General features: G+C 51.9%; 1 protein-coding gene and 2 pseudogenes across 2 annotated transcripts in view; 2 read left to right on the top strand and 1 right to left on the bottom strand.

Moving 5' to 3' along the window:
* LOC129387016 (uncharacterized) overlaps positions 1-22445 on the bottom strand; it is a 403253-nt gene that overhangs the window by 104067 nt on the left and 276741 nt on the right. The gene's annotated exons all lie outside the window — the stretch shown is intronic.
* On the top strand, positions 3386-5283 carry LOC140216250 (uncharacterized; annotated as a pseudogene).
* LOC126539839 (uncharacterized) lies at positions 6154-9124 on the top strand (annotated as a pseudogene).

Raw genomic sequence — 22445 nt, forward strand, 5'->3', positions numbered from 1 at the left:
CCGGCGGTTAACCCATCCGCTATAAATGTGGGGAGAGACGGCTTCACAGCCAGAGGTCTGGTGTACAAGGGAATCACCAAGCTCCAGGACGCTTCGGCGCCCGGCAGAGGTGCCTTTCACGGGGGGCATTCGAGGAGTTATCGCCCCCGCCAACTCGAGTACATGGGTTGCCCACAACACGACCAACGAGGTGACAGTAGTAGGGTGAGCCATCACGCTCGATGGTAGGACTTCGGTCCGACTATGACCCAACGTAAATGGGTACAGGACGTATAGTTCTGGCTAGCGACCCGGCCCTGGAGTGTTGCTCGGTAGGTCGACATGGCGAGCTGCACCTAGATGAGCGAAGGTCATGGGAAGGGGTGCCCGGCCCGTACCGAACCGTGTAAGTTCGGGACTATACATTCTGGCCGGCCAATACTTCCTAAGAAAGCTGTGGCTGTAACGTTCATGCTACGAGCGGGACGTCCAGCTTCGTCCTGTAATCCAAGCGGAGCTCGGGTGTTTGGTCCAGTCACAGGTGGATCTCCAGCGGTCCAATTGGATGGGGCATGACGGTGTGTGTGCATAAACCGTGTGACCTAGTCGGGAGGAACACTTGCGTCTTGGCAGCTGACGCTGGAGGGTGTGACGAACCTCTATAATCCAGCTTCATGGACGCCGTGCAGGTCGGCAAATCGCAGACAGTAGCACAATTCTAGAGATGGCGCGTAAGTCCGGGGAGGGTGGCGCCTCCTTGCAATCCAAGCATGGAGGCCGACACAACCGTCCGAAAGGTAGGTTCGGGATGAGAGGCGAGGTACGTCTAGATTCCAGGTGTCAGGACGACCTCACCATCTAAACCTGGGGGACCTTGCGAGCCCCTGTAATCCAGCACACTGGAGGCTGCGGGAGTGAGATCGAGCTAGGTTGCATGTGTGGTGCCTCACCGAGGTGCAGGCGATCCACACAAGTCACAGGTGACTTCGCTCTGATAGGTGGCTCTCTCGTGTAACCCAATCCGGCGATCACGATCAAGAAAGCGTTGCCTGTGTCTAACCTCGCCCCCCCTCCACGTGGGCGCCTCGGGCAACACTGTAATGTGGCTAAGAGGGCGAGGAAGCAAAACCAAGCCTTCGGATTTGGGGGTAGTAGCGTAAGGTGACAATCGGGAGTTTCCTGTTGTCAGGACTCAGGCCTCCTGTAACTGACACGGGAGGTCCTTTTGAGAAAGGGCTGGGGGTCAACCCATCCACTATATAAATGTGGGGAGAGATGGCTACCCAGCCAGAGGTCTGGTGTAGAAGGGAATCACCAAGCTCGAGGACGCTTCGGCGCCCGGCAGAGGTGCCTTTCACGGGAGGCATTCGGGGAGTAATCTTCCCCACCAACTCGAGTACGTGGGTTGCCCGCAACAGGACCAACGAGGTGACATTAGTAGGGTGGGCCGCCACGCTCGATGGTAGGACTCCGGTCCGACGATGACCAAACGTAAATGGGCACAGGACGTATAGCTCTCGCTAGCAACCCGGCCCTGGAGTGTGGCTCGGTATGTTGACATGGCGAGCTGCACCCAGATGAGCGAAGGCCTTGAGAAGGGTGCCCGGCCCTGACCGAACCGTGTAATTTCGGGGGGATACTTTTTCGTTGGCCAATACTTCTTGAGGTGGCTGTGGCTGGTACTTTCATGCTCCGAGAGGGACGTCCAGTGTCGTCTTGTAATCCAAGCGGAGCTTGGGTGGTTGGTTGCGTTCGTGTCGCCCTTTTCTCTTCTCTTGCGTCCTGTCTGAGCGCCTCACCTTTTTGCATAATGAGTAAAGTTTCCTCACTTTTTATTTAGGGCACATGGAGCGGCTGGCTGCGGAAACGATGCGTGGCGAACAGGGAAGAAACGTACTGCGGAATTTAGAAGCTAGTAAATGCTTGGAGGGGCCATGTGAATGATTCGATTGCGAGTTGTCGCACGTGAAAGGAGCCCTGCTGAAAGACTGTAAAGTGGTTATTCCGCCTATCATTAAGAGCAAGAGACTGGAAAGAATTGAACAAGTGCACTTGGAGATCAACAAGAGCAAAGCCATAGCAGCACAACTAGTTTTTTGACCCGGAAATAACTCGGACATAGAATCGTTCGTCCAGACATGTTCTATCAAAAAAAGGATGCATATAGCCAACCTTGGAAGCCTCTACTGATGCGCCTCGTGCCAGACGAAGCGTGGTACCGCGTCGGCAGTGACGTTGTTTATACGGCCTTATTAAAAAATTATGGCGTTTACTTGCCAAAACAACTTTGTGATTACAAGGCACGCAGAGGAGGTCGTACCTGAGCATTTACGACGCCTCGTCAAGCTTCCTGGAAGTTGAAATGCTCAATGACACCACGGACAAAACAGTATTTGACGTAACAACTGCGATCTTTGCTAGGCATGGCATCCCCATGGAGATTTGGTCTGACAATGGCCCTCAATTTTTATTTCGTGAATTCTCGTTGTTCTCACAATTTTACTATAATAGGCACGTCACGTCTAGTTCCGGGTTACCCATGTTCTAATGAATTGGTAGAAAAGGGTGTTCAGATAACTAAGTATATCCTCAAGAAAACGACTGAAACGAAACAAGATTTCTGGGTGGGACTGCTCGCTTCCAGGACCACTGCACTCGACTGCGGCGCATTGCCCGCTGAGGTGCTGATGGGACAATGGTTCCGCACAATTCCAGACATTCAAGGCAACTCCAGTCACGAGGTGCTTTGGTGCGTTCAGACAGACCACTATAGGGAACCAACGGCGCGCCTGAGCCCGGTATATATGGTCCGGATAAAGAAAGGTGCACGGGAGACGAAAGAGAAGGTTCTCAAGCTTGCTGGTCAACCTAAGCCGTATACATCCGTCCCAGCAAATGGCACGGTCTTGAGGCGCAACTGGCAGCACCTGCTATTGTCCCGGGAGTCCTTCCAACGCAACGTGCATAAAGACGACGATGATGAGTTCGATGGAAACTCGGGCCAAAGAAATGGGTAGGCACCTCACTACACAGACTGCAAAGCCCCGTCTATTCCCACGGAGTCCGGGGCCCCAATAAGTGCCTGGTCCACACTAGCCCCAAGAAGGTCTCTGACATGTCGACCGCCTCAACGTGTGGCTTACGGCCACAACTTCGCGCAAGTGCCTTGAACTAAATTTTTTTTGTAACGCTCGGGGGAGGAAGAAGAAGACGACTGCGGAAGAGCCGGGCTTCTCATCGGCTCCTGCTATTATGCCAATTAACGCAGTGTTAATTTGCAGTTACCGCAATGTAATTGGTACCAAAGTGTGCGCGAAGGTGCGGGGCATCGACCAGTACCAGTTTTGACCAAGCGGTACGTGATTCTCTTGATTTACGAGGACTTTTTCTGTTGTGGTGCGGACTTTTCGCCAAGCCTAACGTAGGCCTCCCACGAGTACGGCCACCGGTGGCGATGGGCCCGGCCGCTAGGGCTAACCCGGCGACGAGTACGACCAAGATGGCGTCCGAAATGGAAGTGGCCACGTCAATGGGAGACAACATGGCGTCAGCACCGAACATCGGCAGTTTCGGTGGGCGCACGTGCATTGAAGTTCACGGAGAGGACATTACACCGGAATAAGCCGAAGGCTGGTCGGCCTCCGGCAAGCGCATCAAGCAGATCATGGCCGGCAAGGAAAACGGTGAGTCCGCCGCCATTACTCGCCAGTCTAGACCCAAGACTAGGGCCAGCTTTGCTAAGAGAGTTGCAGCCTCGGTAACGAAAGCGGCGAGGATGCCGACAGACATGCCGAAAGAAGACACCAAGATAGTCATGAGGCCACGTGGAGGTCTCAACGTAGCTAGAACTGAGGTTTGAATAATTATGTCGGCCGTCATGACGGCGACTCGAGTAACGAAGGAAGAAGGCAAAGCAGACACCATCTGCACGAACGCGCAGCAAAACATCATCGTGGTCAGCACGCCGGACGAGAGGCGTGCCACGCTATACTCTAAGGTCAAAGCCCTTAACATAGGAGGCAGGACATACGAAGTCAGCGCTTACCGAACGGCGCCGGACGGCACGGTCAAGGGAGTCATTCGAGGCATAGCCGTAGACGACTCACCGGAGGAGATAGCCGAAAACATCGTGAACGCGTGCAACCCCCTAGCGGTGGTGGCGCACAGAATCGGAAACACAACCACGGTGATAGTACTCTTCGCGGGACAGAAAGTACCTAACTACGTCAAGTATGGCTCGATATTAGTCAGGTGCGGGCTTTACCGCAAGGACTTTGACGTGTGCAGGCAATGCGGCAAGGTCGGCCATAGAAGAGACGTATGCCCGAATCCCAACACCAGAGTGTGCTTCGGCTGCGGAATCGTGAACCCCAGCGAGGATCACAAAGACGAATGCAAGCCCAAGTGCAAGCTCTGCGGGGGACAGCATCCTACGGGCGAGAGGGAATGCAAAAACAAGTACAAGATGCCATACGTGGTCAAAAAACGACAATGGGAACGCAAGATGGACGCCATGGAGCAACAACCAGATCCGGAAAGCTTTCCGCCGCTCCGAGCGCCGTCTGCCGAGAGACCCCGCGGGGAATCGAGGCAGCGCGACAGCAGCCGCAAGAGGGACAACAGCAAGGGAGGCAGGAGCGCCAGCCGCCACAGACCGTCGCAGTCGAGGGAGAGAGTCGCCTGGGCCGACGCAGTCAAGGCAAACATGTCAGAGAAGAGACAACCACCAGCGCAAAACGCCGCGAAGAAGATCCAAGAAGAGAAGGGGTGGTAAAAGCCCTGAGAGACGAGAACGAGATGCTAAAGCGGATAATCGCCGAACAGGACGCAACCATCAAGGAAATCAACGAGAAGCTAACGACATTAATTGGGTTGCAGCAACAGCAGCAGCTACTCCCGAAGCCCGCACAAGAGAGGAAACAAGAAGAGATAACCGAGGACGAACCAGAGGTCGAGGTGGACCCGAGAGCCACGAAAGAGGCGGGACAGGCTCCCAAGCGGAGAGCCATAGAGGGCGCCAAGGAACGAAAGATAATGGAGAGAATCGAAAAACAGGACGACAGACTCGACCGTCTTGAGGGGACCAGCAAGGTAACCAACGAACGCCTCACTACGCTCGCGCGAACAGTTCAGCAGATGACAACAAACATACAGAGCACGATCCAGAACATGATGGCGCAGATGCAAGCACAGCTGCAGACGCAGATAAAAGCACAAATACAAGGTATGGAAGCACAGATCATCGCCAAACTGCAGCAATCATGGGCGGGACAGCACGTACAGCAGCATCCACCCCGCCAGTGAGAGACCTCTTGGTCTGGCACTGGAACTGCAACGGCTTTACCGGCAAGAGAGCGGTGCTGCAGCAACATTAGCAGCAACTAACGAGGAAACCAGACGTCATAATGATTCAAGAAACGCACAGCGAAGAGACGCCGAGACTACCTGGCTACCGGTCGCACGACAGCCCGCCGAGCAAAAGGGACACGTCCAAGGGCAAGGGCAGAGGGGTCTGCACCTTCGTTAGGAAAGGGATCACCTTCATGGAACACGAAATCATCAGCAGAAGCTCCATCGAACACTGCACGGTGGAAGTAATCACGGGCAAGAGGAGGAAGGAGAGCAGTTTTCTGGTGAACGTCTACAGCAATCCGTCCCACGGACAACAGAAATTCAAGGCACTCTTCCACAAAGCGAGTTCAGTCGCGGGAAGCAATACTCTCGTAGTGTGTGGAGACTAACGCTCCCAGCCAGGACTGGGGCTACCACAGAACGACGGTCAAGGGGAGAGAGCTCATGCAAGACGCCACCGACGTGGGACTGAACCTAATCACGGATCCGGCCTTTCCCACCAGGATCGGCACACCGGTTACGAGAGACACCACTCCGGACCTTACCTTCGTCAAAACCGACGGAGGATCGAGAGAAGCAAAATGGAGAAACACGGGCCAAGAGCTGGGCAGCGATCACTACATCGTGGAGGTCGTCGTACCGCTCGAAGGCCGAGACAACAGCGGCATAAGGAAGCATCGCATTACGGATTGGGACGCCTTTCGAAAGGCGCTACCCGCGGTGCAACTGGACATTAGGGACATCGAGCAATGGGCGGCCAACGTCGTTGAGACGATGGAAGGAGCCACCAAAGAGCTGGAGACGGACGAACGGATAGAAAAGATGGACAATCGGCTGGCCCACCTGATAGAAGCCAAGCAGTCCATAAAGGCGAGGTGGCAGAAGCGACGAACCAACCGAACTCTAAGGAAGAAGATCGCCGAGCTCAACAGGCAGATCGAGGTCCACTGCAGGGTGCTATGCACCCAACAGTGGAACGAGGCCTGCAACGAAGCCGACGGACAGATGCACAAGGGCAAGACGTGGAACATGCTGCGGCACCTCCTCGACGAAACCACGACCAAGGGCCACCAACACAACAACCTAGCCAGAATCCTACACAAGGCAATCTGTGAACACGGGGAGGACGAGGTCAAGGGGCGCTTGAACGCCAAGTACCTACCGACCACCCCCACGGAAAGACACCCGGATTACCAAGGCAACGAGAACGAGATGCTAGATCGAGACATCCAGACATGGGAAGTCAGAGTTGCCCTGCAGGATCTCAATGGCAGGTCCGCCGCGGGTCCCGATCGAGTGACCAACAGAGCGCTCAAGAACCTCAACGAAGCGGCCATCGAAACGCTCACAAACTTCTACAACAAGTGCTGGCAAGAAGGAAGGCTGCCCAAGCAATGGAAAGCAGCCAAGACGATCCTCATCCCCAAGCCTGGCAAGCCGCCCAACATAGAGAACCTCAGGCCGATCTCGCTCACTTCTTCCGTGGGAAAGGTCCACGAGCACGTTCTCATGAACAGGTGGCAGCGTTACCTGGAAGAATCGGAGCTTTACCCGAATTCTATCATCGGGTTTCGGAAGAAGCTCGGGACGCAAGACGCCATGATCTTACTGAAGAACGAGATAATCGACGATACGACGGGCACCAAGGACAACAGAGCCATACTCGGTTTGGACTTGCAGAGCGCCTTCGATAAAGTGAGGCACTCGGCTATCCTGGCCCAAGTATCCAGACTAAACATGGGCAGAAGGACATACCAGTACATCAAAGACTTCCTGACGGAACGGACCACCGAAATCTGCGCGGGAGACCTGCAGCTCGAAGAGAAGAAGCTGGGGAGCGTCGGAACGCCGCAGGGCTCGGTGATCTCCCCGCTTCTCTTCAACCTCGTGATGATCGGGGTGGCCAACCGGCTAGAAAGAGTAGCGGCAGTCCGACACACCATATACGCCGACGACGTTACGCTATGGGTACCGGGAGGAAGCGACGGACACATCGAGACAACGCTGCAAGAAGCGGTCAACGCCATCGAGGAACAGCTGGGCGGGTCTGGACTCGTTTGCTCTCCGGCCAAGTCAGAACTGCTGGTGATTCCACCGACAAGAGCGGGCAGGAAAAGAAAGAATATGGAAGTCGAGTACGAGCGGCCCAAGATCACGGTCAAGACAGCGGTAGGACAAGTAATACCGGAGGTCGAGAAGATTCGAGTGCTCGGGCTGCTCATCCAGCGAAACCGAGTCAACGGTGAAACGGTCAACAAGCTCGCGGCCAAAGCGGCCGCGGCAATGAGACTCATCAAGAGAGTGTCCAACAGAAGAGCGGGGATGAAGGAGGAGAGCCTGACTAGGCTCGTTCAATCCTTCGCAGTTAGCCACATAACGTACGTTGCCGCTTTCCACAACTGGAGGCCGAGCGAACGTAACAAGATAGACGCCACCATACGCAAGGCGTATAAGGCGGCACTCGGCCTCCTCGGGAGCACGAGCACCGAAAAATTCATGGCGCTGGGAGTCCACAACACGCTGGACGAAATAGCCGAAGCACAGAGAACGGCGCAACTCGAGCGTCTCTCTGAAACGAGAACCGGAAGAAAGATACTGCGGGACCTTGGCCTCAAGCCGAGGGAAGGCGAGCAGCAGAAAGACGTACCTATACCGGATAGCATCAACAGAAAGCTCAGGGTCTGCCCGATCCCGAGGAACGTGAACCCCGAGCATAACAAGGAGCGGAGGTTGGCGAGGGCCAGGGCTCTCGTGGACCTCCACGCCAGAGAAGAAGGCGCCATCTACGTGGACGCGGCGGAGTACTGAGGGAGCAGCGACGCATACGCGGTGGTGGCTGTCGGGGCATCGACGGGTGCAACGAAGACCGCGGCGAGCGTCCTGACTCGAGAGGCGCACCGGGCGGAGGAGGTGGCCATCGCCTTGGCCGTCTCCGACCCCGGATGCACTACAGTGTTGTGTGACTCTAGAACGGCAGTGAAGAACTACGCCAAGGGTAGGGTATGTAGTGAGGCTGCGCGCATACTGCGCAAGGCCGAAGACATCGGACGCACAAGCGCTGTGGTGATCAAGTGGGTTCCAGCCCACATGGGCAGTGACGTGTCGGAACGCGGGAACGTGAACCGCAACGAGACGGCCAACTCGGCCGCGCGAGGACTAACCAACCGCGCAGCTGCAAGCACGGCCGACTCGGCGTGTTGGTCGCGGTGCAGTGCCAAGGACAAGATGACCACCTTCAACGAGATCGTGAAGTGGTACAGACTTACCATACAGACTATGCCGCCACCTCACCCGGGGCTTACCCGGAAGGAGGCAGTGTTATACCGGCAATTACAGACGGGGTCCCTGCTCACCCCGGTGCTAGCTAAACACGTGTGTCCGAGCGTGTACGCGAGTGACGTGTGTAGACTGTGCGCTAAGGAGAGAGCCACCGCGGCTCACATCCTTTGGGACTGTCGTATAAATCCACAAGAAGCCAGCGAGAAAACGACGATCCCGCCGCAGCTAGAGGCTGCAACGAAGATATATGACCAAGATACACAACTCAAGGCCGTCCAGCAGGTCTCGGCAGCTCTAGAGAGGCAGCGACCTCGAGAAACCGAGGAGAAAGGGGGCAGCACCCCGAGGAAGGGGGCGGCGGCCCTCTCGGATCCGTGGAAGTAGCGAGGAACCAAGACCTCGAGGAGCACAATGCACGAGATTGACGTAGTGGCCGCGTCGCGGTAAAAGCTTGTCCTCCCTGCGTGGAGGGAGCCTAACCGACTCTGCAGGCATTTTCCCTAAAGTTGTTCTCTCTCTCTCTCTCACAAATTTCATTACTGTTCTTTTGTCGTTTCTTGTTTTGTTTTTTCGAACGGAGGAGAATGTATCGCATCTTGGGCGCGGAGCGCTAGACGAGTGCAGCGCAAGCGCATCGTATGTCATACCGCATGCGCCATGTGTTTAGTATTCTACTCAAGCAACCTATCTGTTTTTGACTAAAAGACACGCGCTTTTCGCAATCATATATATGTACACGGGTGAAATAAATCGGTTGTATTTCCGCCACACAGTCCCGGCGCAGCATGTTGGGCTCCTGGACGCTACGATAGTGCCTTAACCAGAACCACTTTAATGAAGGCGTGACACCCAGGAAGATTATATGTGAAAAGTTCATTATCGGGAAGTGGGCGGCTGTCATGCACGGCTAGAGCATTGAGAGCATGGTAGTCTGCACACGAACACCAATCGCAGTGGTGAAGCGCAAGCACTGGATGAAGGACAAATAATGCCGGGTTGCATCATGTGTCCACTCTCGTTTAGCGACTGCTAGACGCTCGCCGAACTAGCAGCGAGGACGGGCCGAAACTGGGGGCCACGTTTGATCACATCGTGAGTGAAACTCGGAAAAGATTCTCTGGTAAGGACTTGACGCCACAAGCATGTGAATGCCAGTGGGGTAATTTACTTTTGACAGAAATCGAACGATCGGCAGACGCGTTGGACTTCTAGAAGTAGTTGGACAATAAAAGCCCAAAGACCACAGATGGCACCAACGCGAAACACGCGTCGGCATCACATCCTTAGGCCAAAGTTGTAGAAAGAGAAGGAATCCGAACGGGTGACGGGATGGACGACGTAAGCGATGACTAAAACCCAGCGCAACGTTCGCCGTAATCCGAAGTCAATCGTGAGTGAACGAAACCCATATCACTAAGGTAGAGGCGTAAGCGCCGCGGAGAAGCTGACCGTGAGGCTTCGAATGGTGATCATTTCTGGATGTGGGCCGTGCACTAAGCTGGGTGCCCGTGTCGATAAGGAAACGTATGCCCGTAATCCGGTCCGTAATGGTGAGCTGGCGGCGAGCTCGAGCAGAGGAGTTACGTGCGGCCGTCAGTGATCCTTCCTGCCGTTTCCCGAACAGCTGCAAGGTGACGCGCACATGCCAGCGTGATGTGCAAAACACAGGAGATAACAGTAGGTTCGCTGGAGCTGAGGGGTCTATTGTGAGAGGACAACGAAGCACGCGGACTTGAAGAGCTCTGGCGTCGTCTGCGCTAGTCCAGTGAAGCAAAGGCAGCTGTAAGGTCGTCAATGCGCGCTTCGAGTTGGGCTACCACTGAGAGCTCAGGCGTAGTCGCAACGACAGAAACCGAAGGAGTGATGGCCTTGTGAATCTTATCGACGAGCTCAGCCAGGCGGCTTAAGTCGGGTCTTTCGTGGCGGCCAAGACGAGGCGAACAGGTTGGGGAAAGCCCTGCAGCAAAAGTTACTTGAGCTGTGGGTAACGTTACCTTCGCCCAAGGGCTGGCGCTTCCGGTGCAGCATTGGCGACGGAGATCTACCACCAAGTACTTCGCTGGTATAGAGCTGTTGCAGGCGAGTGCGTTTCGAAGGCACGTTGCGTGTCAGGATATTTGCCTTAAGGCACTCATACAAATTTTCTATCAAATGCTGGCGGAGGACATCGGTGAGGTCGTTGACTGCTTCTGGTGATAGTGTGGAGATCACTTTGCAGCACTACGTCGATGAATATTTTTTTCCTTTCGAGCTCTACAGTGGTGACCTAGTAACAATGCTGCACATCAAGCATGCGACGCGTCAACCCCATCAGCCGCGTTGATCCCCCCCCTCCTCGATATCGCAGAAGTGCAATTTCAGGTGCCGCCTCTTCGGGCGCAGAATCCCCAGGTGTGGTTTTATCAGGCAAACGCCCAATCCCACCTCCACCGGATCACTTTGCAGCACTACGTCTTGCGCGAAGTGATCCGGTGGAGGTGGGATTGTGCGTCGGCCTTAAGAAACGACACCTCGGGATTCTGCGCCCCAAGAAGCGGCAGCTGAAATTGTACCTCTGCGATATCGAGGAGGTGGGGGATTAACTCGGTTGATGGGCTTGACGCGGCGCGTGCTTGATGTGCAGCATTGTTACTAGGTCACCACTGTAGAGCTCGAAAGGACAAAATATTCATCGACGATTACGATACTCCCTAATGCGAAATTTGAGCGCAGCTCTATACGTGTTTTCATTTCGTTAGATACGGGTGGGCGGAGACAATCTGTCGCGTGCGATGCGTACTAAACGGAGTGAAGTGTGGCGCATCTGCGTCGCTAATCGGGAGATCGCGAGAGGCAGCGCGTGGGTGACGCGTTGGTGCGATTCACAGCAGCCACCATAGACAGACCCCCTTTCATGCAGCGCTTTGTTTCCATAGAGGTAACGCGCGCTACTGCGGCGCCATAAGGTAGCCATTCTCAAAACACAGCCCGTGTTACGCGGCACTGTGCTTTTCATCTCACGGTTTCATTCCATCACCAACGAGAGCGGCCCTTCGTAGCGTGGAAGTCGTACCACCAGTGTCAGCGGCGACAATACCCAAGGGTAGCCGTAGCCTTACTCGTAGCCTGTCGCCATTGACCCTTGCACGAGCAGTGATCCCCATCATACACTCTGATACCGCGGACTGACATCAGCAGCTGCCTCCGCTGTAGAGCGTAGCCCTCCCAGCCTCACGGCACCCTGCCCCCCCCACCCCTCCGGAAGCACAGATGAGGTGGACCACGCGGCTGCGGGTGCCTAGGCCGCTTCCCAGCTTATGGTTCCGCTGCACGCTCCTTCTACGCTTTCTCTTTCTTTCATCTCGCGCTGCGATCCACGTTCGCTTTTATTCTTCGCGGCACTCGTTCGCTCGATTACGCCGACGCTTGCCGCAGAAGCGCGCGCCTAAGAGCTGCGCTATAAAAGAGCCGGAACGTAAACAGCAGAGCTGATACTGGAGCCTATACCACTAGGCCTTTATTTTCTTCGTTGTTCTTGCTGTGAACGCCCCATGGCATTGTAGCAGATGCTTGCGCTACACCATGAACGCGCCACGCCTAAAGCAAGGGGAACGGCCTCGTCATATCACTGACTACCTCGCCTCTACTCAGCGGAGCCGCCAACGACCTTCCCATTCACCGTCACTTGGACGCTACCTGTGGCCGCAGCACCGTTAGTATACTGGCCCAATGCCGTGGCCGGTCTCTTGCGTTGAAGACTAAAACCAGCAACGGAGTAGCCTATAGAGGTGCGGCTGCCGTACCATGAAATTCTGAAGCTCCACCGCCACCGCCAACGACGCTACAAGATCTATCTCGAAGATTGCGTGTGTCCGTCGTAGTTGTTCTTTTAGTCCGCGTGTTTGTGGCACTGTTTTTTTTCAAGTATGTTACATCATTGCACCCACATCAAGCTCCTGCTACAAGACCTATCTCTACAAAACAGAAATGACACGCCGCCATGACCAAGAATACGCCGAAAAAAGAAGGCCTGACGACGCGAACTACCAGCCGCAGGTCAACGTAATATAGGCGTGATCTGACGCGAAGACTTAAGTGCAACGCAAAGCCAAGAACTAGCGCCGTTGATTTTCTGACTGATGGCCAGTGCGTCATTGCTCTAGTCGGCACTGGAGTGGACTACTCTGCCCTCAGTGGACCCTTGGCCGCCAAGTTGAAAAAACTCAAGATTGCTTGGGAAAGCGCTCACATTAGGATAGCAGGAGGATACCTGATAACGCAGTCCGGAATTCACACGGCAGGAGTTACAGTTCATGACCGGACTTCGTTATCCAGACCGTCCACCTTGGTTATCCTGAAGCAATGGTGTCGTAACGTAACTTTCGGCATCGACTTCCTGACCCAACATGGCACAGCCATCTAAGTAAAGTTCAAGTTGGTAACATTGTCCACAGACCAAGAGATACTGCCGGAGAGGACTCTCAGGCATCGTAACCTAAGTGTAAATCAAGTGTGTATCCCACCACGCGTAAACATCGCGATTTCCGTCGTCGTAAAAGGAGCCGCATAACATCGAAGCCATCATTGAGAGTGACCATCAGCTGCTGCTCTACCGTGACATCGGCGTTGCAAGCAGCATAGTCTCGTTACGCAAAAGTAAAGCACAAGTAATGATGACGAACTGCAGGCAGCAATGTAACACCTAAACAAGGGTACAAAGATCGCATACATGGAAGAAGTGACAGCAGTCAGCGATGCACTTGTCCTCTAGGATTCCGCTTCTGCTATAACGACGGTGCATGGTCCTGAAACAGTTTTTGATAATATTCCGTGTCTTCGCAGCCGTAAGCAGGAACAGCTCAGAAATCGCCTCCTTGAATACAAGGACTGCTTTTCGTAATCATAAAAGATTCGAGAAAACGAACTGCTAAGCACCGCATAATAATCAAAGAATTCACTTGACCACTCCGTCAAACGTCGCGCCGAGTTTCTACAAGAAAACGAGAGGCCAAAAGCAACAAGTCAACGAAATCATCTAGCCGTCAACAAAGCGATCTAGCCGTCGAGCAGCCAATGGGTGTCTCCTGTGGTATTAGGGAAGAAGAAGGATTGAACTCCCTGGTCTTGCGTCGATTATCGTCGCCTCAACAAAGTCACAAATACGGACGTATACCAACTTGCAGGCAGAGACGACGTAGTGGACCGACTCTCCAATGCAAAGTATGTTTTGTCGATGATTCCGACTCGCTACTGCGAAATCGATGTTTACAAGAGGGATAAGGAGAAGACCGTCTGTATCATGCCAGACGGCACATATAAATTCAAGGTCAAACAATTTGGCCTTATATTTTACAAGCTGTTTTATTAGTGACTCAATATTTATGTCAGAACGCTGTTCATCTGACGCGCCTTAACTCTTTGCTGCCCGACATTGATGTCACTTCGAAAGACATCGCCAGCAGACCACTTGCCTGCATTCCCAGATGTACAACACCACCATAGTTTTGTTTGCAAGTAATTACAAGTCTTCATAGTACGCGTTTAATGCTAGATGCGCTCGGCGTTGTATATCAATGCACAGGAAGAGCAAACGGCTGAGCGGGGCGAGCGCGAACACCAACAACAGCAACCGCCTGCTTCCTCTTCGTCTTCTGCTGGCGCCCGTATTTCTCACGACAATCACTCCCCGCCCAAAAACGAGCCATCTTGATGACCTATTGAACAGGCAGCACTGGAGGGTAATAGCGCGGCTTGAGTTGGTTGACATGAACAGTTCCGCGTCCGCGACGCCGTTGGTCCGTAGATGGCTGGATAGGCTAATTGACATAGTGGACCAGGGACATCTGTTGTAGAACCCGGTAAGGGATATCATACTTTGAGCTGAACTTTGTAGCAAGGCTAGGAGTAGGGGAAGGAACGCGGAGCCATACCCACGTTCCAGGTGAACATGAAGGAAAAGTCAAGCTTGCATCACGGCCTTGTTTCTGGCTGGCCTGGTTTTCCGCGGTAAGTGAGCGAGAGATCTGATGACGTTTTTGGGCCTAAGTGGTGGATTCGGATAGAATCGTAGATATGGAATCGTCAGGGTGATGCAAAAGAATTGTGACCATAAACGAAGAAGGTTAACGACCATACAGAAGAAAGAGAGAATCGCGTGGTAGATGGAATGGCGCTATTGTAAGCATACGTAGCAAAGGAGAGGATGCGGTCCCAGTTAGTGTGGTCAGCGGCGACCTACATTGCGAGCATGTCGTTGAGAGTACAATTAAAGCATTCAGTTATACCAATGGTTTGCGAATGATAGGCGCTTGTAGTTCTATGGACAATTTTGCATTCGCGAAGGAGGGCTTCTACAGCTTCGGATAGAAATGAACGACCACGGTCACTCAGTATCTCGTAACGCACACCGTCTTGAAGAACAAGGTTGCGAAGGATGAACAAGCCGATTTCATGTGCTGAGGACGCCGGGAGCGCTGAAGCTTTGGCGTAGATCATGAGATGGTCCACGGCGACGAGGACCCAGCGGTTGCCATGTGGGGTGTACGGTAGAGGGCCGTACAAATCAATGCCACTATTGTTGAAAGGCCGGGAGGGAAAAGGCTGGAGCGGACCTGTTTTCTTGTGAGGTGCGCTCTTGCGGCGTTCGCACTTGGAGCACGAGTGGGCCTACTGCCGAACAATGCAGTACATTCCTCGCCAGTCATCATCATCATCATCATTTCTTAACCCTTAAGGACCCCTAACAGGGCATTACATGAGGGGGGAACAGTATTGGAATAACATATAATGCAACGAATACTGTTAAACAATGAACCAATTACGTTACAAGTACAGAGCACACACACACACACACACAAACAAAAGGAGACAGTAAAGAGCAGTGGAAAACACAAGGCAAAAAAAAAGTTTAACACAAGGATGGGATGGAGCAAGTAGTTAGGAATAAGCTAACAAATGAAGAGATAATCTGTAATAAGAGATTGACACCCAACCAGATATTGAAATACAAGTCAAATTAAACAAAGCATAATGTAAATCAATATGTTATATTGGACAACGCCTGTAACCTAAAAATGGTGCGAGAAAACAAAAAATGCGTAGTGCAAGTTATTTAACAAAGAGCTCAATTAAGGATTGCCTGAATTTTTCTCGATTTCTCTCATGAGCAACTGCTTCGGGTAGGCAATTCCAGTCTTCAATGTCTGCGGGAAGAAGCGATTTGTTCAATGCAAGAGTCGAACCATAAAGGCATTGGACGCTGTTGGAGCTGAACAGGCGGCGATAAGTTCGAGTGGGTGGCAGTAACAGTGTACCATGCAGGTTAGAAAAGTTGTGATATAGCTTATGGAACAGGTTGAGACGTGAGATTCGGCGTCTTACTGCAAAAGGGGGTAGTAAAAGAGTTGATTTAATGTGGGTTACGCTGACGTGTGCAATACAATTTGATTAAATTAATCGGGCCGCACGATTTTGGACCGACTCGAGAAAGGTAAATAAATAATCTTGGTAAAAGCTCCAAGTGGGAGAAGCATATTCAAGTTTGCTCCTAATGAAGGTTTTGTAGGCAATTTTTCTGATTTCCGGTGGGGCCAGACGTAGTGTTCTTTTTAAATAACCTAGAGACCTTGAGGTATCAGTTACAACATTCGAGATATGCTCCGACCATGTAAGTTTACTGTTAATAAGGACGCCTAGGTATCGGTAAGAGCTAGCATGCGATAAAGCTGTCGAAATAAGGGAATATTGAAAGATAATATTAGTTTTTTTTTTTTGCGTGAAACCACTATGCATTTACACTTTGAGGAATCAGGCTCCTTCAACAAGCGCGAGCACCACGTTTGAATTAGGCTTTGGTCGCGCTGTAGTAATGATTGATGACTACTGTTTGAGATTCCACGATATACAACGCAATCATCAGCAAAGAGGCGAATAGATGACGTTATTCCACATGGCAAGTCATTTATGAAGATGAGAAAGTGAAGATGGCCAATAACTGATCCCTGAGGGACGCCGGATACTACTTGTGCTGCTGTTGAAAGCTTACCGCCAATGATTGTGAACTGAGATCGTGCTGTTAGAAAGCTTTTGATCCATGACACGGTAAGCAGGTCAAGATTAAGATAATTAAGTTTGGCCATGAGACGAAGATGATCTACGCGATCAAATGCCTTTGAAAAATCGATGTATATGATGTCGGCCTGAAAAGACGAATCCAAGTTCAAGTTAAGGTCTGTAGTGAATTCGAATAATTGTGTTTCACATGATAACCCGCGGAGAAAGCAGCGCTGCTTGGGGAAAAAGAAAGAATTATTATCGAGATGACTGGCGACGTGGGAAGATATGTGTTCCATTAGTTTGTATGCATGTCAGCAATAAAGGCCGATAATTTTACAAGTGAGAGCGGTTGCCCCTTTTGAAAACAGGGGTTACTTTGGCAGTCTTCCACTCATGCGGAATTTCACCTTCTAAAAGGGACTGCGCAGAAACTAACGGCAAGATGCGACTCGACACGTCCTTAGTACTTTTAAGGAACTTTGCAAGAACATTGTCAGGTCCCGGAAGACTCGAAGTTTTTAATTTATTAATGAGGCACAAACTGCCTTCAACTGCGATGACGACCGGCGGCATTGCACCAAAATTTGGTCTAGGCAGGGCTGGTAGATCATGAACAGGTTCGGAGGTGAAAACAGACGAGAAATAGGAGTTCATGACATCAGCCCGCTGATCAAGTGGACGTCAGAGCTGTCTGTATAAACAAGCGCAATGGTATGGGACTGATTCTTTGGTTTTAAAATGCTCCAAAATTTTTGGGGTTACCACTAATTATATTTTTGAGATCCTCATGAAGAAACTTGCGTTTCGAGTGCCTCAAAAGGCCGGCATATTCGCACAGGCAATCCGAGTGTTTCTTTCATTTAGATATTGAGGACGATTTCTGAGCGACACGATATAATCTTTTTTTCTTGCGTGATAGTCTCTTTAGCGAGATGGTATACCAGGGCTTGCCTGCATCGCCTCGAATACGAATCAGAGGGACGTGTTTGTCAGATTTCGAATTTTCTGTTGGAACCGCAACCAGTTATTGTTAACTGATCGTGAAGAAGCAGATTGACGAAAACATTCGGAGAAAGATTCTAGTTCGGAGTGAATCGCCGAGAAGTTGGCCTTCTTGCAGCTCCTGACATATTTTTGGCTGTTTTTTTAAAGGGAAAAGATAGGTGGAATGATACGGCTTTGCGATTACTTAGTTCTATGACAACGGACACTGAGGAAACGAAATCAAGGTTTGAGACAAAAACAAGATCGAGTATGATAGAGCCCCGAGTGGGCGAGTGGACAGGCTCAGTAATGTTGAACAATAGGGTCAACTGAAGGAAGTCTTTGGATAATCATGAGGATGCGGCTGAGTTCTTCCAGTCAATATCAGGGAAGTTGAAATCGCACAAAGGATGTAATTGGCGTTGTGGAAACGGAAAGTCAAACGACAACCGAGTGCAGGTCATTAGTGAAGGTGTGGTCACAGTCCGGAGGGTGATAACATGCTATAAGTATGTTCGTACATGTTTTGATGGACAGTTTAACGCAGACAATGTCTAGGCTGCAGTTAATCGCAACGGAACATGAGGCTATATTGGATCGAACAAAGACCAATACACCACCACCCCTACGTGAAGTCCTATCGTATCTATGAGTAATGAATGAGGTGGCATGCTGCAATAGTTCGTCGCTTTCGATGTCCGGAGTTAGCCATGATTCTGTAAAGATGGCAAAGTTCGTTTCACTATCCTGAAAAAGAGCATCCACGATATCCTTTTTTAGTAAGTAACTACGTACGTTCGAAAGCACACCCTTCTTCAATGACACGATTGGGAAAGTCAAGCGCGAAGGATGAAAATGGGGAAGTGCAAGCACGTGTTGGTGGCAAGGATTCAAATTCGATAACAGAGTCAGTCTGGGCATTTTTAAAGAAAACACCTATTGCCTATCATAAGTTTATCGAACCTAATCTTAAACTGAAGGGTTCTCACCTGCCCGTAAAGATAAATAATTTCCCTAGCCAGGCGCACACGTGCGGAATATACTTCCCATACAGCAAACAATGTGCCTTTTAACTTTCCGCCACAGGAGAAAATTTGGGATTTCTCTTTAAACCGCGCAAGCTTCACGATATTAGGGTGGTTCTGCTTTTCTTGAAATTGACCTTGTCGATCGGTCCATTCAATGTTTTTAGTATCGACTGATACGTCGAGTTTGTCACGGCAGAATGGAATAATCTGGCCCTCGGACTGCTCCCAAGACTCGCCAACCCCGTCACGGAGACAAAAAAGCCCAAGCTGCAACGCCGAAGACTATTCTCCGACTCGTCGAATTTTCAGTTAACGCTTGCACTTCCGACGAAAATTTACAAATTACAGAACCAGCCTAAGTGCTATGGATCGGATGGCGAGCTTTATTTCCTTCAATGGTTTCCCCAAACTTGTCGACGAGCGCGGCAAGGCCTCAAACTAAGCTATCTGTATTTGACTGTGCAGGACGTATTAACGCGAGTTCACTCAGGGCGGAATTTTGGGCCATTTTGAGGCGATAAATAGCGTTACAGATTTTTTCGAGGGTGGGATCAGGGTTAGCGTCACCGTGATCAGGACCATGAAGCGGTCCTGATCAGCGTCCTGATCAGAAGTGCAGCGGTGGCGTAGAGATAGAAGATCCGCTTCGCGTGCAAGAGCACCGTGGTTCGAAACCCGGTGCCGCGCAATTTTCCACCGGATTGAAAAAATCCGCGTGTTGATAAAATTTCATAAACAGGCCTGGAGTGTGGCCTGATTCCGGTGAACAGAAACCGTAATGCACTCCATCACCAGAGCAGGATTGGCCACCCTGGTGCAGTCATCATCATCATCAGCCTGGTTACGCCCACTGCAAGGGCAAAGACCTCTCCCATACTTCTCCAACTGCCCCGGTCATGTACTAATTGTGGCCATGTTGACCCTCCAAACTTCCTAATCTCATCTGCCCACCTAACTTTCTGTCACCCCCTGCTACGCTTCCCTTCCCTCGGAATCCACTCCGTAACCCTTAATGACCATCGGTTATCTTCCCTCCTCATTACATGTCCTGCCCATGCCCATTTCTTTTTCTTGATTTCAACTAAGATGTCATTAACGCGCGTTTGTTCCCTCACCCAATCTGCTCTTTTCTTATCCCTTAACGTTACACCAATCATTCTTTCCATAGCTCGTTGCGTCGTCCTCAATTTAAGTAGAACCCTTTTCGTAAGCCTCCAGGTTTCTGCCCCATACGTGAGTACTGGTAAGACACAGCTGTTATAGACTTTTCTCTTGAGGGATAATGGCAACCTGCTGTTCATGATCTCAGAATGCCTGCCAAACGCACCCCAGCCCATTCTTATTCTTCTGATTATTTCACTCTCATGATCCGGATCAGCAGTCACTACCTGTCCTAAGTAGATGTATTCCCTTACCACTTCCAGTGCCTCGCTACCTATCGTAAACTGCTGTTCCCTTCCGAGACTGGTAAACATTACCTTAGTTTTCTGCAGATTAATTTTTAGACCCACCCTCCGGCTTTGCCTCTCCAGGTCAGTGAGCATGCATTGCAATTGGTCCCCTGAGTTACTAAGCAAGGCAATATCATCAGCGAAGTGCAAGTTACTAAGGTATTCTCCATTTACTCTTATCCCCCATTCTTCCCAATCCAGGTCTCTGAATACCTCCTGTAAACACGCTGTGAATAGCATCGGAGAGATCGTATCTCCCTGCCTGACACCTGTCTTTATAGGGATTTTGTTGCTTTCTTTATGGAGGACTACAGTGGCTGGGGAGCCGCTATAGATATCTTTCAGTATTTTGCATACGGCTCATCTACACCCTGATTTCGCAATGCCTCCATGACTGCTGAGGTTTCGACTGAATGAAACGCTTTCTCATAATCAATGAAAGCTATATATAATGGTTGGTTATATTCCGCACATTTTTCTATCACCTGATTGATAGTGTGAATATTGACACGTGTGCTTATCTTTATCGGCCGACCACGTTTCGCCGCTTAACAACTGTAATCGCACAGTGAGGGACGCGCCTGCATGTATCCGACGTTTCTGGAAAGTTATCGATGCTTCTACCCGGCTGTCTGTTGTCGCCGAACCTTGTGTTATCTGATTTCATCGCGTGACTCGAATGTTGTAGAACTTTGTGGAAGGCATGCGGGTCCCAACGATTAGTCTGGAACATTCGACGACTGTTGTATAAAAGCCGACGCGCTTGACCCGCTGATCAGATTTTCGACGATCGCCGAGCGTGTTCGCCGCTATCGTTGTTCTATAAGTGTAGCCTGTATTGTGGGCACAAGTTCGCCCAATAAAAGTTTGTTTTGTCGTTCACAGTATTGCTACTGTGTTATTCAACGTCACCACCACGTGACATCTGGTGGAGGTGCTTTTCGTTCGTGTACCGGACGCCCCCGACAAGCCGTGATCCAAGCCCGGACCGCAAAGAGAACACCAACGTAGTCCCGGAGCATCGAGCAAGCCGCCGTCTTCAACAGCTTCTACCTGAGAAGACCAAGAAGATTGTGGACAAGGCAACCCCAATGGCAGCCCCAGCGTCCCCCATCGTGCTGCAGCAGCCTAGGGAACCTCCGACGTTCCGCGGATCAATATTCGGGGACCCGGAAACCTGGCTCGAAACGTATGAGAGGGTCGCTAAGTTTAACAGTTGGGACAGCGACGACAAGCTGCGGCATGTCTATTTCGCATTGGAAGACGCCGCCAGGACGTGGTTCGAGAATCGGGAAGCCACCTTAACGACGTGGGACCTTTTCCGAAGCGGCTTCTTGCGCACGTTTACAAGCGTCGTGCGAAAACAGCGAGCCCAAGCTCTACTTGAAATCAGAGTGCAGCTGCCAAACGAGACGATAGCGATCTTCACGGAGGAGATGGCCCGTCTTTTCCGGCACGCCGACCCGGAAATGTCGGAGGAGAAAAAAGTTCGCCTCCTGATGCGCGGCGTCAAGGAAGACCTTTTCGCCGGACTTATTCGTAACCCACCGAAGACTGTGGCTGAGATTTCTGCAGAGGCATCGACGATCGAGAAAACTCTTGAGATGCGCACCCGGCAATATAACCGCCAGGGGCACATGCCGCAGTATGCCACCCAAGGACTGGGTTGGGACGACCTTCATGAGACCATCAGGGCCATTGTGCGCGAAGAACTGCGCCAGGTCCTGCCTTCGTCGCAGCCTCAAGTAGCTTCGATCGCTGACATTGTGAAAAATGAGGTTCAGCGATCGCTTGGGGTTCCTGAGGTGCAACCTCAATTACCGCAGCCCCAGCCAGAAGCGATGACCTACGCCGCCATCGCCCGCCGTCAAGGTCCCCCTCCGCGACCAAGCCAGGGCCGTGCAACGACGCAATTCCGTCGTCCGCCGCCGCCGCCACCAGCACGGCCACCCGTCGCCCAGCGCAGCTACCCGAGGAAGACCGACGTTTGGCGTGCTCCTGACCACCGCCCGCTCTGCTACCACTGCGGGGAAGCGGGTCACGTCTACCGACGATGTGCGTACCGGGAAATGGGACTGCGAGGTTTCGCCGTTAACGCTCCACGCCCGCAGCAAGGTGAACGCCCTCGCGATATCGCCGACTACCTCGCCGCTACTCAGTGGAGCTCTCGACGACCGTCGCGTTCGCCATCACCAGGCCGCTACCTGTCGCCGCAGCACCGACCATACACTGGCCCAGCCCGGGGCCGGTCAGCGAGCTCGTATCCGGAAAACTAAAAGCAGCAACCGATGCAGGTGCGGTTGCTGTTCGTCGAACTGACGAAGATCCTCCGCCGCCG

The sequence above is a fragment of the Dermacentor andersoni genome, chromosome 2, assembly GCF_023375885.2.
Source record: "Dermacentor andersoni chromosome 2, qqDerAnde1_hic_scaffold, whole genome shotgun sequence".
Taxonomy (NCBI): domain Eukaryota; kingdom Metazoa; phylum Arthropoda; class Arachnida; order Ixodida; family Ixodidae; genus Dermacentor; species Dermacentor andersoni.